Source organism: Chenopodium quinoa, unplaced genomic scaffold (genome assembly GCF_001683475.1).
Source record: "Chenopodium quinoa cultivar QQ74 unplaced genomic scaffold, ASM168347v1, whole genome shotgun sequence".
Lineage (NCBI taxonomy): Eukaryota > Viridiplantae > Streptophyta > Magnoliopsida > Caryophyllales > Amaranthaceae > Chenopodium > Chenopodium quinoa.
In genome coordinates, this window is record NW_018744284.1 from 1,958,455 (window position 1) to 1,970,842 (window position 12,388).

At 30.9% G+C, this 12,388-nt stretch overlaps 1 pseudogene; it reads left to right on the forward strand.

The window, feature by feature from the left end:
* Positions 1-4,399: 4,399 nt before the first annotated feature.
* On the forward strand, positions 4,400-5,524 carry LOC110695031 (annotated as a pseudogene).
* Positions 5,525-12,388: the final 6,864 nt, after the last annotated feature.

Sequence of the window (12,388 nt, forward strand, 5' to 3'; positions counted from 1 at the left end):
TTTAGTTACTACTGCACATATAATCATTGTATTAAAAATAATTATATCCCGTCTAATATAGAGAAATAATATAACACATACGTACAAAGTACTTAGCTTATTGAATTCCAATAAATAATTTTAAAAAAATAAATTTTTTCGTGTAATATCTTGTTGAGCTAGTTCAACGTACTCCATATATTTTGATAAGGTATATTTAATTTGTCACTAACTACCTAGCAAGCTAAGAACAAACTTTTATAAAATCGGATTATAGGTATCATATACAGAAATCAGTCTGCCTTAGCATGCATGCGTTAATATGCTTGGCAAATCATAGAAATTGGTGAATTGAACTTGATATTATATCAATTAGGGACAAGGGATAAAGTAGGAAGCTGCCAACAAGTCTTGTACGAAACTTGTAAATTGTTCATGAATCATTAAAGACAACCACGAAAGCGACAAAATCAAAGACAACAACAATTTAATCCATGAAGGTTACACCTCATTCACAATGAATGAGATGTTAACTCCATGTGGTCATGATACACAAAAGGAGGAGTCGGGATGATGATACAAAATTTAATCAAAAAGACAATGTTTAAATATATGGGCTTCAGTAAAAATATAGGCCGAAAGAAAACTAATTGGACTAAAATAAATAAAGGAAGGCCTAATTAAAAGGTTTGGGCTTAAATTAAAATGGCTAATGGACTTTAAAATAAAAAGGGGATGGGCTAACAATACAATTTCAAGCAATTTATTGATCCAAAACGCAACCCAGTCCAAATAGGGTGAAGAATAATTTATCATCGGGTTTTGTTTGGGGACACACATTTATTAGGTGTCTACAAAGGTGTACAATAAATTTTGTACATTTCTCGTAAAGTTGTACTGAGAAAAACAAAAGTTACCTGAGTATAAATGAAAGTTACCCAACTTAAATAAAAATCTAAGCTGCATCTATAAAGTTTACCCTCTTAAAAGAAGTAAAAATCAAATCTCAATTTGCAGTAACACCCTTATAAAACTTATTTCATTTTCTATATAATATAAAATCATGTCAAGTTTAAAATTACCCCAAAAAAGGTTAAAAGTTAGAGTTAATATAAAAATCAGATCCTAAACTTTGCCTAAAGTTGCAGATGAGGTTTAAAGCTGTAAAAAGGCTACCGAACCCGAAAAATTTACCTAAACCCGAATCTAAAATGAATTGACTCATGGGTGTGGGGATGAACCGACTTTTATGAAATCGGAATAATGGTGACCCGAACCCAATATGACCCAACCTAAAACCAATCCTAAACCCGAGTTAACCCGAGAAAAATGGTGACCCGAACCCAAACATGAACCAACCTGGAGATGACCCGACCTAGATATATCCCGTAAATTATTGACCTGAACTGAACCCGACTGGAATCGAAATTAACCCAAACCTATTTTAACCCATCAAAACCCGAATGTAACCCAACTTGTATTCGACCAGACTGGTTACTAATCCGACCATAATTCAACACGATCTATTACTAACCCAACCCGAAATCAACTCGACTTGTGATTGACCCGGCCCAAATTCAACCCGGCCTGTTTTTGACCCATTTCGAACTCAACTTGACCTGTTATTGACCTGACCCGATTTCAAATCACCTTAAATTCAATTTAGACCACCTTATTGATATATAGTTATATAGTTACATACTTCTTTCTAAATTATTTCTACTAAAAATATGATGTTCACCAAACAAATAAGAATATAAGATTATATTATATAAAATTAATGACAATTTGTGTGTGTCACTTGTGTAGTTGCGAGCTTGTGCAAACGAGTTACTATGAGAAGTTAAATAGTCAATAGTTCAATACATACTACTCCTTACATATACTAGTTAAAGCTATTTGCTCATTCCTAAGTGTTAGATTATATTTAGCATTGAATCCCTACAATTATTGTATATATCTTTATTATTGAGAAAATACAAGTTTATCACTTTGATAAACAAAATATGTTTATCAAATGGCAAAAACGTAAATAAATCAACAACTTTTGGTCATATATGGGTCCAACAGTTTTTGATTTATTCACCAAAATATCATGATGATTAGACAAAATGGCAAAAATGTAAATAAACCAACAATTTTTTGATCATATATGGGTCCCATTGTTTTTTTTTATTTATTTACCAAAATACCATGATGACTAGTAAAAATTGTTGATTTATTTACGATTTTGCCACTTGATAAACAAATTTTGTTTTTTATTTATTTACCAAAATACCATGATGACTAGTAAAAATTGTTGATTTATTTACGATTTTGCCACTTGATAAACAAATTTTGTTTATCAAGGAGATAAACAGGGACTTCCTCTTTATTATTGTAAATATTGACTAGCTAAATAAAAATATATACAATAATTAGAGAATATATGCTAAATAAATTCTAAGCTACTCGTAAAGTCGTAACTTCTTAAGACTAAGTAGTACTTTGAAGTTTGAAGCAAATATTTAGTTGTGAGTAACTAGCCTTAGCCAATCGGTATTGAGCAAAGAACTCAAAAATTATAGGGTATAAAGGAAACAATAAGGCTAAAACTGCTCTATGTTAATATTTTTGTGCAAGATCAAAGGATTTCGTCTTAGAATGCGGCATATCATTTTTTTTTTCCTTTTATTGTTTTTTCTATTTTTTTCCCTAATTTTATTATTTATTTTCCTATTTAATCTTATTCAAATATTTTAAATAAAATTCTCTACTATCAAATATATTACAATTCTATGTCAAAAAAATGTATAAATATTTATGAATACTACTACTTTTTAGATGCATGTGCATTCTTTATTTCAATTTAGTAATTACTATTTATGAATACTACTACTTTTTAGGTGTAAGTTCATTCTGTATTTCAAATAAGTAATTACGGTTTACGAATACTACTAATTTGGGTGCATGTGCATTCTAAATTTCAATTACGTTTTTTTTAGAAAGAAATTTCAATTATGTATTAATTTCCATTAATTTGACCTTGGGCTTGTTTGTTTTATCTTATATTTTATATAAATAGTTTTTTATAAAATAAAATTAGAAAAGAAAAAAAAGTTCAGATATAGTAAGTTAATAAAAATAATAATAAGTTGACTAAAATAAAGTATGAACTTATCTTAGCTATTTTTCTACAATAAGAGGAAATAATGTGAATAGTATAGAGTATGAAATTATCTTAGCTATTTTTCTACAAAAGATTTTTGGATGTAAGTACTTATTTTCCTTTTTCTTTTCTTCTTTTTCTTTCTTTTCACTTTTCCTTTTTCTTATTTTTTCTTTCTTTTGGGTTCATGCGTGAACCACATTCACACAAAGCAAGCCAAGCTTCTCCAATGCCATAAAATAATATAAATGCTTAAATAACTTATAAACTGCATAAAAGTACGGGGTGTTACACATTATACGTCAAAAACTGACGTGACATGTTGGAAAAGAATTTTATGAAAGTATACAATTTAGACACTGAAATTACAAGTACGAAAAAAGGAATAAAAATCTTTTGTTGTGATACGTTAGGAAATTAGCGTGCCATACTGTTTACTGGCATAGCTGCTTGACAAAAAATGTCATGACGCTTCAATCGCTAATTTAAGGAAAATTCCATAATTCAATTTTTAGCCGATTTTCTAATGTGATTTGATCTTTTAGCTACCATTTCTACGCGTTTTCTCATTCTGGACTATTTCAAAGGGCTCGGATTAGGATTAAAGCTTGTTTTGAGTGGATTAGTCTTTGGTAAAAATGATGCGAAAGCCTGAATACGGGTTTGGACTTAGGATTAAAATATGGAGAGAATTTGAATGGTTGTTTGAGTTTAAAATGGATTGGATTTGGTGATTTAAAATGAAGATGTACTAGCCTTGCTATGAATAGAATTTCAAGCAGTTCTCTGATTTGAAACGCAACCCGACCAAAATAGCGGTGAAAGATCACTCTTCATCAGGTTTGGGTCGGAGAGACACATTCGAGTCGACAAACATTGAATGGAGCAAATATATGCATTCAACAATTTCTTATACAATATGTTCATATGTCACGAAAGTAAATTCTTGTAAAATTAACTAATTAAATTAATAAAATAAAATGAATACTTGTATATATTTTACGATTTGAACCCCCACTAGTGATGTAGGACCAAGTACTTTGCTCTTACTACCTTATTCTCCTTTTCAATTTTTAATAAGACAAAGGTTATTTGTCTTAACACTTTATAAATTATAAATACTTGTGCATGCAACCTCTCCTATACTACTAATATGCATATGTTTTATGATAATTTTAATTTCCTCAAGCATTATATATATACCAATTAATCAATTATTGATATACAAGTTGTTGTATTGACATACATACTTATTGGAACAGGCTGGAAACTATGAGATCACATCCCATGCAAATGTTGAAACAAGCACAAACATTACTAAAAATGCCAACAAGGTTGTTACGAAAAGAAGTGATAAACCGTGGAAGCATCAAAGGGACAAGGTGGTGTTTGTATTGGGGGCAACTGGCACCGGAAAGTCTCTTCTCTCAATTGACCTAGCCAATGCTTTCCAAGTAGAAATAATAAATTCAAATAAGATTCAAGTTTACTAAGGGTTGGACGTAGTGACCAACAAGATGACAAAAGAAGAGCAATGTGGGATTCCTCACCACTTGCTAGGCATAGTAGGTCAACATGTTGACTAAACGGCTAAAGACTTCTCCCTCATGGCTACACATGCAATGGATCGATTCTCCATAAAGACAAACTCCCAATCATGTTGGCGGATCCAACTCATACATCGAGTCTTTGGTTTCAAACCCTAAATTCTGGTTTAAATCCAAGTATGATTGTTGTTTCCTATGGGTGGACATGTGTGCACCAGTTTTATATAAATACATGTCACACAGAGTCGATAAAATGGTTCGATCAGGTTTAGTAAATGAGGTCCGAGAAATATTTGACCCATGCAACACAGATTACACCAGAGAAATACGACGGGCAATTGGAGTGCCAGAATTAGACACATATTTCCGGACTGAGCATTATTTAGATGAATAGAGTGGGGCCGAACAACTCCATTGTTCCATAAATGAAATAAAGGGTAACACATGCATATTAGCAAACAAACAATTGCAAAATATCAACCGATTGAAGTACGTGAAAGGGTGGAATATAAATCGAATTGATGCTACTGAAGTATTTAGGAAGTGTGACAAAGAAGTTGCTGATGAAACTTGGATGAAAACGGTGACCCGACCATCAATCAAAGTTTTGACCCGTTTTCTAAAAAATAACATTGATTTGGAGTCCAATTACTCTACAAGAGTAGTAACAAGGAGTATGATTGGGAATAATAATCATATGATTGTTACAAACTAATTAATTAAGCTAGTATAGTACGTGCATATATGTCTAAAATAATTTGTTTATTGCTTGAATAGTTGGTTATTAAATTAGCTTTCATATTAAATGATTTTTGTAGTTGTGCCTTTGTGGGAAGAGAAAATAGCTCTCCAATATGAAAATACAGAAAAAGATGTATTGTTGCTGTGGTTTAGTTAGTACTGCACATATAATCATTGTATTAAAAATAATTATATCCCGTCTAATATAGAGAAATAATATAACACATACGTACAAAGTACTTAGCTTATTGAATTCCAATAAATACTTTTAAAAAAAATAAATTTTTTCGTGTAATATCTTGTTGAGCTAGTTCAACGTACTCCATATATTTTGATAAGGTATATTTAATTTGTCACTAACTACCTAGCAAGCTAAGAACAAACTTTTATAGAATCGGATTATAGGCATCATATATAGAAATCCGTCTGTCTTAGCATGCATGCGTTAATATGCTTGGCAAATCATAGGAATTGGTGAATTAACTTGATATTATATCAATTAAGGACAAGGGATAAAGTAGGAAGCTGCCAACAAGTCTTGTACGAAACTTGTAAATTGTTATGAATCATTAAAAACAACCACGAAAGGGACCAAACCAAAGACAACAACAATTTAGTCCATAAAGATTACACCTCATTCACAATGCATGAGATGTTAACTCCACGTGGTCATGGTACACAAAATGAGGAGTCGGATGATGATACAAAATTTAATCAAAAAGACAATGTTTAAATATATGGGCTTCAGTAAAAATGTAGGCCGAAAGAAAACTAATTGGACTAAAATAAATAAAAGAAGGCCTAATTAAAAGGGTTGGGCTTAAATTAGAATGGCTAATGGACTTTAAAATAAAAAGGGGTTGGGCTAACAATAAAATTTCAAGCAATTTATTGATCCAACACGCAACCCGGTCCAAATAGGGTTAAGAATAATTTATCATCGGGTTTTGTTTGAGGACAAACATTTATTAGGTGTCTACAAAGGTGTACAAATTTTGTACATTACTCGTAAAGTTGTACTAAAAAAACAAAAGTTACCTGAGTATAAATGAAAGCTACCCCAACATAAATAAAAGTAATCTATGCTTTATCAATAAAGTTTACCCTCTTAAAGAAGTAAAAATAAAATCTCAATTTGTAGTAACACCCTTATAAAACTTATTTCATCATCTATATAATATAAAATCATGTCAAGTTTAAAATTACCCCAAAAAAGGTTAAAAGTTAGAGTTAATATAAAAATCAGACCCTAAACTTTGCCTAAAGTTGCAGATGAGGTTTAAAGCTGTAAAAAGGCTACCAAACTCGAATATGAACCGACTTGTGTGAACTCGGAATAATGGTGACCTGAACCCGATATGAACCAACCTGAAACCAATCCTAAACCCGAGTTAACCTGAGAAAAATGGTGACCTGAACCCAAACATGAACCAATCTGGAGATGACCCGATCTAGATATATCTCGTAAATTATTGACTTGAACCGAACCCGACTGAACTGAAATTAACCCAAACCTATTTTAACCCATCAAAACCCGAATATAACCCAACCTGAATTTAACCCGACTGGTTACTAATTTGACCATAATTTAACCTGATTTGTTACTAACCCAACCCGAAATCAACTCGATTTGTTATTGACCCGGCCCAAATTCAACTCGGCCTATTATTGACCCATTTCGAACTCAACCTGACCCGTTATTGACTTGACCCGATTTCAAATCATCTTAAATTCAATTTAGACCAGCTTATTAATATATAGTTATATAGTTACATACTCTTTTCTAAATTATTTCTACTAAAAATATGATGTTCGCCACACAAATAAGAATATAAGATTATATTATATGAAATTAATGACAATTTGTGTGTGTCACTTGTGTAGTTGCGTGCTTGTGCAAACGAGTTACTATGAGAAGTTAAATAGTCAATAGTTCAATACATACTACTCCTTACATAGACTAGTTATAGCTATTTGCTCATTCCTAAGTGTTAGAATATATTTAGCATTGAATCCCTGTAATTATTGTATACATCATTATTATTGAGAAAATACAAGTTTATCACCTTGATAAACAAAATATGTTTATCAAATGGCAAAAATGTAAATAAATCAACAACTTTTGGTCATATATGGGTCCAGCAGTTTTTGATTTATTTACCAAAATGTCATGATGATTAGACAAAATGGCAAAAATGTAAATAAACCAACAATTTTTTGATCAAATATGGGTCCCATTGTTTTTTATTTATTTACCAAAATACCATGATGACTAGTAAAAATTGTTGATTTATTTACGATTTTGCCACTTGATAAACAAATTTTGGTTATCAAGGAGATAAAATGGAACTTCCTCTTTATTATTGTAAATATTGACTAGCTAAATAAAAATATATACAATAATTAGAGAATATATGCTAAATATATTCTAAGCTACTCGTAAAGTCGTAACTTCTTAAGACTAAGTAGTACTTTGAAGTTTGAAGCAAATATTTAGTTGTGAGTAACTAGCCTCAGCCAATCAATATTGAGCAAAGAACTCAAAAATTTTAGGCTACAAAGGAAACAATAAGGCTAAAACTGCTCTATGTTAATATTTTTGTGCAAGATCAAAGGATTTCGTCTTAGAATGCGGCATATCATTTTTTTTTTCCTTTTATAGTTTTTTCTATTTTTTTCCCTAATTTTATTATTTATTTTCCTATTTAATCTTATTCAAATATTTTAAATAAAATTCTCTACTATCAAATGTATTACAATTTCTATGTAAAACAAAATGTATAAATATTTATGAATACTACTACTTTTTGGATGCATGTGCATTCTTTATTTCAATTTAATAATTACTATTTACGAATACTACTACTTTTTAGGTGCAAGTTCATTCTATATTTTAATTAAGTAATTACGGTTTACGAATACTAATACTTTTGATGCATGTGCATTCTAAATTTCAATTACGTTTTTTTTAGAAAGAAATTTCAATTATGTATTAATTCCATTTATTTGACCATGGGCTTGTTTGTTTTATCTTATATTTTATATAAAATAATATTTTTTTGATAAAATAAAATTAGAAAATAAAAAAGAAAAAAGTTCGGATATAGTAAGTTAATAAAAAAAAATAATAAAATGAATAAAATAGAGTATGAACTTATCTTAGCTATTTTTCTACGATAAGCGAAAATAATGTGAATAGAATAGAGTATGAAATTATCTTAGCTATTTTTCTACAAAAGATTTTTGGATGTAAGTACCTATTTTCCTTTTTCTTTTCTTATTTTCCTTTCTTTTCCCTTTTCCTTTTTCTTATTTTTCTTTCTTTTGGGTTCGTTCGTGAACCACATTCACACAAAGCAAGCCAAGCTTCGCCTGTGCCATAAAATAATATAAATACTTAAATAACTTATAAAATACATTAAAGTATGGGGTATTACACATTATACGTCAAAAACTGACGTGACATGTTGGAAAAGAATTTTATGAAAGTATACAATTTAGACACTGAAATTACAAGTACGAAAAAAGGAATAAAAATCTTTTGTCGTGATACGTTAGGAAATTAACGTGCCATATTGTTTACTGGTGTGGCTTGACAAAAAATGTGATGGCGCGTCAATCGCTGATTTAAGGGAAATTCCATAATTCAATTTTTAGCCGATTTTCTAATGTGATTTGATCTTTTAGCTACCATTTCTACGCGTTTTCTCATTCTGGACTATTTCAAAGGGCTCGGATTAGGATTAAAGCTTGTTTTGAGTGGATTATTCTTTGGTAAAAATGATGCGAAAGCCTGAATACGAGTTTGGACTTAGGATTAAAATATGGAGAGACTTTGAATGGTTGTTTGAGTTTAAAATGGATTGGATTAGGTGGATTAAAATGAAGATGTACTAGCCTTGCTATGAATAGAATTTCAAACAATTCTCTGATTTGATACGCAACCCGACCAAAATGGCGGTGAAAGGTCACTCTTCATCAGGTTTGGGTCGGAGAGACACAATCGACTCGACACACATTGAATGGAGCAAATATATGCACTTCAATTCAAAAATCAAAATATTCAAAAAATAAATCAATAAAAGAAAATAAATCCCTATAATTTTTTTCTATGTTAGAATTATTTTTCCTTACAATTTTTTTCCATGCATAATTATGAGTTTACTTTAGTACAATGTAATTTTTTAATCATTCTATTTCACTTCAACTTTACTAAATAAAAAACAGGAAAAAAAAATAGTGGTTCTAAATTTATAGAACACACTTTTGATGTGTAACTTGATACAATGCAGCTGTATCTTTTGAAGCACTATGTCAGACATGGTACCGATGGTTGGTTCATCTAATGCAATCGTAACTTCTTGAATCATTTTGGTACTAATGACGATTTTTTCATTCAATATCTATCTTCAGTTATATGATAAACCCGATAGTGATGATCAAACATAACTCGTCGGCCTCATCAATAAATGCTGCATCAGATGAATCCTAATTCCTAAAATGGATTAAGAATTGATGAGGTACACAAAATGAATATTTGATAACCTAGATTTATTACAGTGATGACATTGTTATACATAAATAATTATTAATCATGCATTTTTTTCAACGAATTTACATTAATCAAATTAAACCTAGAATCTTTAATGATTTAAGAGTATACTTTATACTTTTTTGACAGGTTATTATGGAGTATTTTCTTTTTAAATTGAAATAGTCTATTAATTTAAAGTGGGTTTAAATTGTGGCTGATTTGTCTATTGTTTAGAAATTTTTTCGTGTGAAATAGATTTTACGTGTGTCTTACAGAAATGTATAAAAATAATAGATGGTTGTATGATTATACCAGATTAAATTGTTACTATTATGGGACATATACATATAATTAATATGTTAAAATTATTATGATATATATGGGAGAATTTTACTAACCGTAAATCTAAGTTTAAAGTTTTAATTACTTAATAATAATAATAAGTAGGTTGCAGTAATAATTGGAAAGATATAAAGGGTAAAAAAGTTGCTAATTGAAAGAGCTTACATAAATTGAAATATGTTGCTTTCAAAAATGAAAGACTAATTTGTATTCCTATGTACATATATGGATCCGTATCAGCGCATAGCAGCTATGGGCATATCAAGTGTATAGGAGGGCATAAGCGTCATTTATCATGCATTAAAATAAAAAAGTGGAGTGGAAGGCTGACTGTGTTTTGGTATCCTGTTATTTTTCGAAAACTAATTTTATTACCTTTAAAGCTTATTCTCTCTCCTCCGTTTCTTGTTTTCTCTCGACTCTCTTTCCTCCCTCAAGGTCCTGTACTCTGTTCCAACGAAGACGCTAGGACGGTGGTTATCGACGGAGCAAGAGCAGAAGTTTACTGCGGTGTAGTTGGTGCGTAAATTGTAGGTAGCTGCTACTAGCTTCGTTGTTTGATTGAAGGTATGGGCGCAAAACACTTCTTGAATTATGAATTTATGTGTACATGTTGTATTTGTGACTTTTATTTGTTGTTATGAAGTATTAGTTTATGTAATCTAGGGTTTTCCAGTGAGTTTAGCGATTTAGGGTTTCCTATGTTGTTCATTTGTTTAGTTGGGAAAAATTTTAGTGGGCGTGGTTCTAAAATCCTTAATTGGAAAGAATTTGTTGTTATGATGTTTTTCTTTATGTGATTTACGGTTATCTAGGGAAAATAGCGAATAAGTAGGGTTTCCTTTGTTGTTCATTATTATAATTGGGATTAATTTGAGGTTGTGAAACCTGTAATTGGAATGAATTTGTTAATATGATGATTTAGATTATGTAATGCTTTGTTACCCACTGAAATTTGCGACCCTTTGTTGTTTAATTTAATTTAAATTCATGTAAATGAGTGATTAATTGTGAGTTTTTTTTGTGGTGGAAGACGTATTGAATTATGAATAAGTGATATTGTTACATTAAGAAATTATGACTGTTGTGGTATGTATATGTGAATGTAGTGGATAAATTATATGTGAAGAGTTAAGGGTTTGTTGAAATGGTTTTATGTAGTTGGGAAATCCCATTTATCAAGCATTCATCTGAACTTGGCAGGAGGAAATAATGCCGAGGAAGAGCAAGGGATCAGGATTGGTGAGTTATTATTTGTTGAAATTAAAAGATTGTGTGTTTGCTTAGTGATGGTTGTGTGTTGTAGTTGATTTTTGGTGGCAAATATTTGTGTTTTTGTGGGCCCGGTCGAAAGCTGTGAATGAGAAGGCGCCTAAAAAGAAAGCAGCTAGTAAAGGGAAGAAGAAACTGAAATCTGATCCAGTTTTTGAGGTAGAGTATTTAAAGGATCTAATGAAGCTAGTTCTGATGATGGTGGTTATGCTGAATCTAGTAGTGATGAAGTTGCTTCTGATGATGCTGCTTCCAAATCTGGTGATTATGAGGAAGATGAGGATGCGGAGGACGATGTTCTAGGTAGTGAGGAAGAACCAGAATAGGACAAAGTGAGCTACCAGGATCTCCTAATCAAGTTATTGCGGGAAAAGTTTGAGAAAGAGAAGCGCAAGCGAGGTCATATTGAGAAAAGGACAGGAAAAAGGGGAAAGCTAAAGGTATGTCATGTTAGATGGAAATGATAAAAGCTTATTTGTTGTGTAATACTTGGATGGAGAAATGAAATGTGTAATGTCATGTGTAGGTCGAGAAGACGAAGAGAGAAGTGGCGAAGGAGAAAAGGGTTATCGTTAAAACCCAATCAAGAAGTACGTAGACGGTACTCTCTGAACATTATTTGTTGAAATCCATGACATGGAAATATCTGTTGGGTCTGTGGTTGGGCCTTTGTTTAGGTAGTTGGGAAAATAAACTGAATTACTAAAGATTAATTGTAAATTGTACTTGAGTTGTAAGTTAAGTATGAATATTGTGAGTCCTTATTGGATGTCCAAGATTAAATTCCCTTATAGAATATTCACAAGTAATTTGAATGGGATTGTA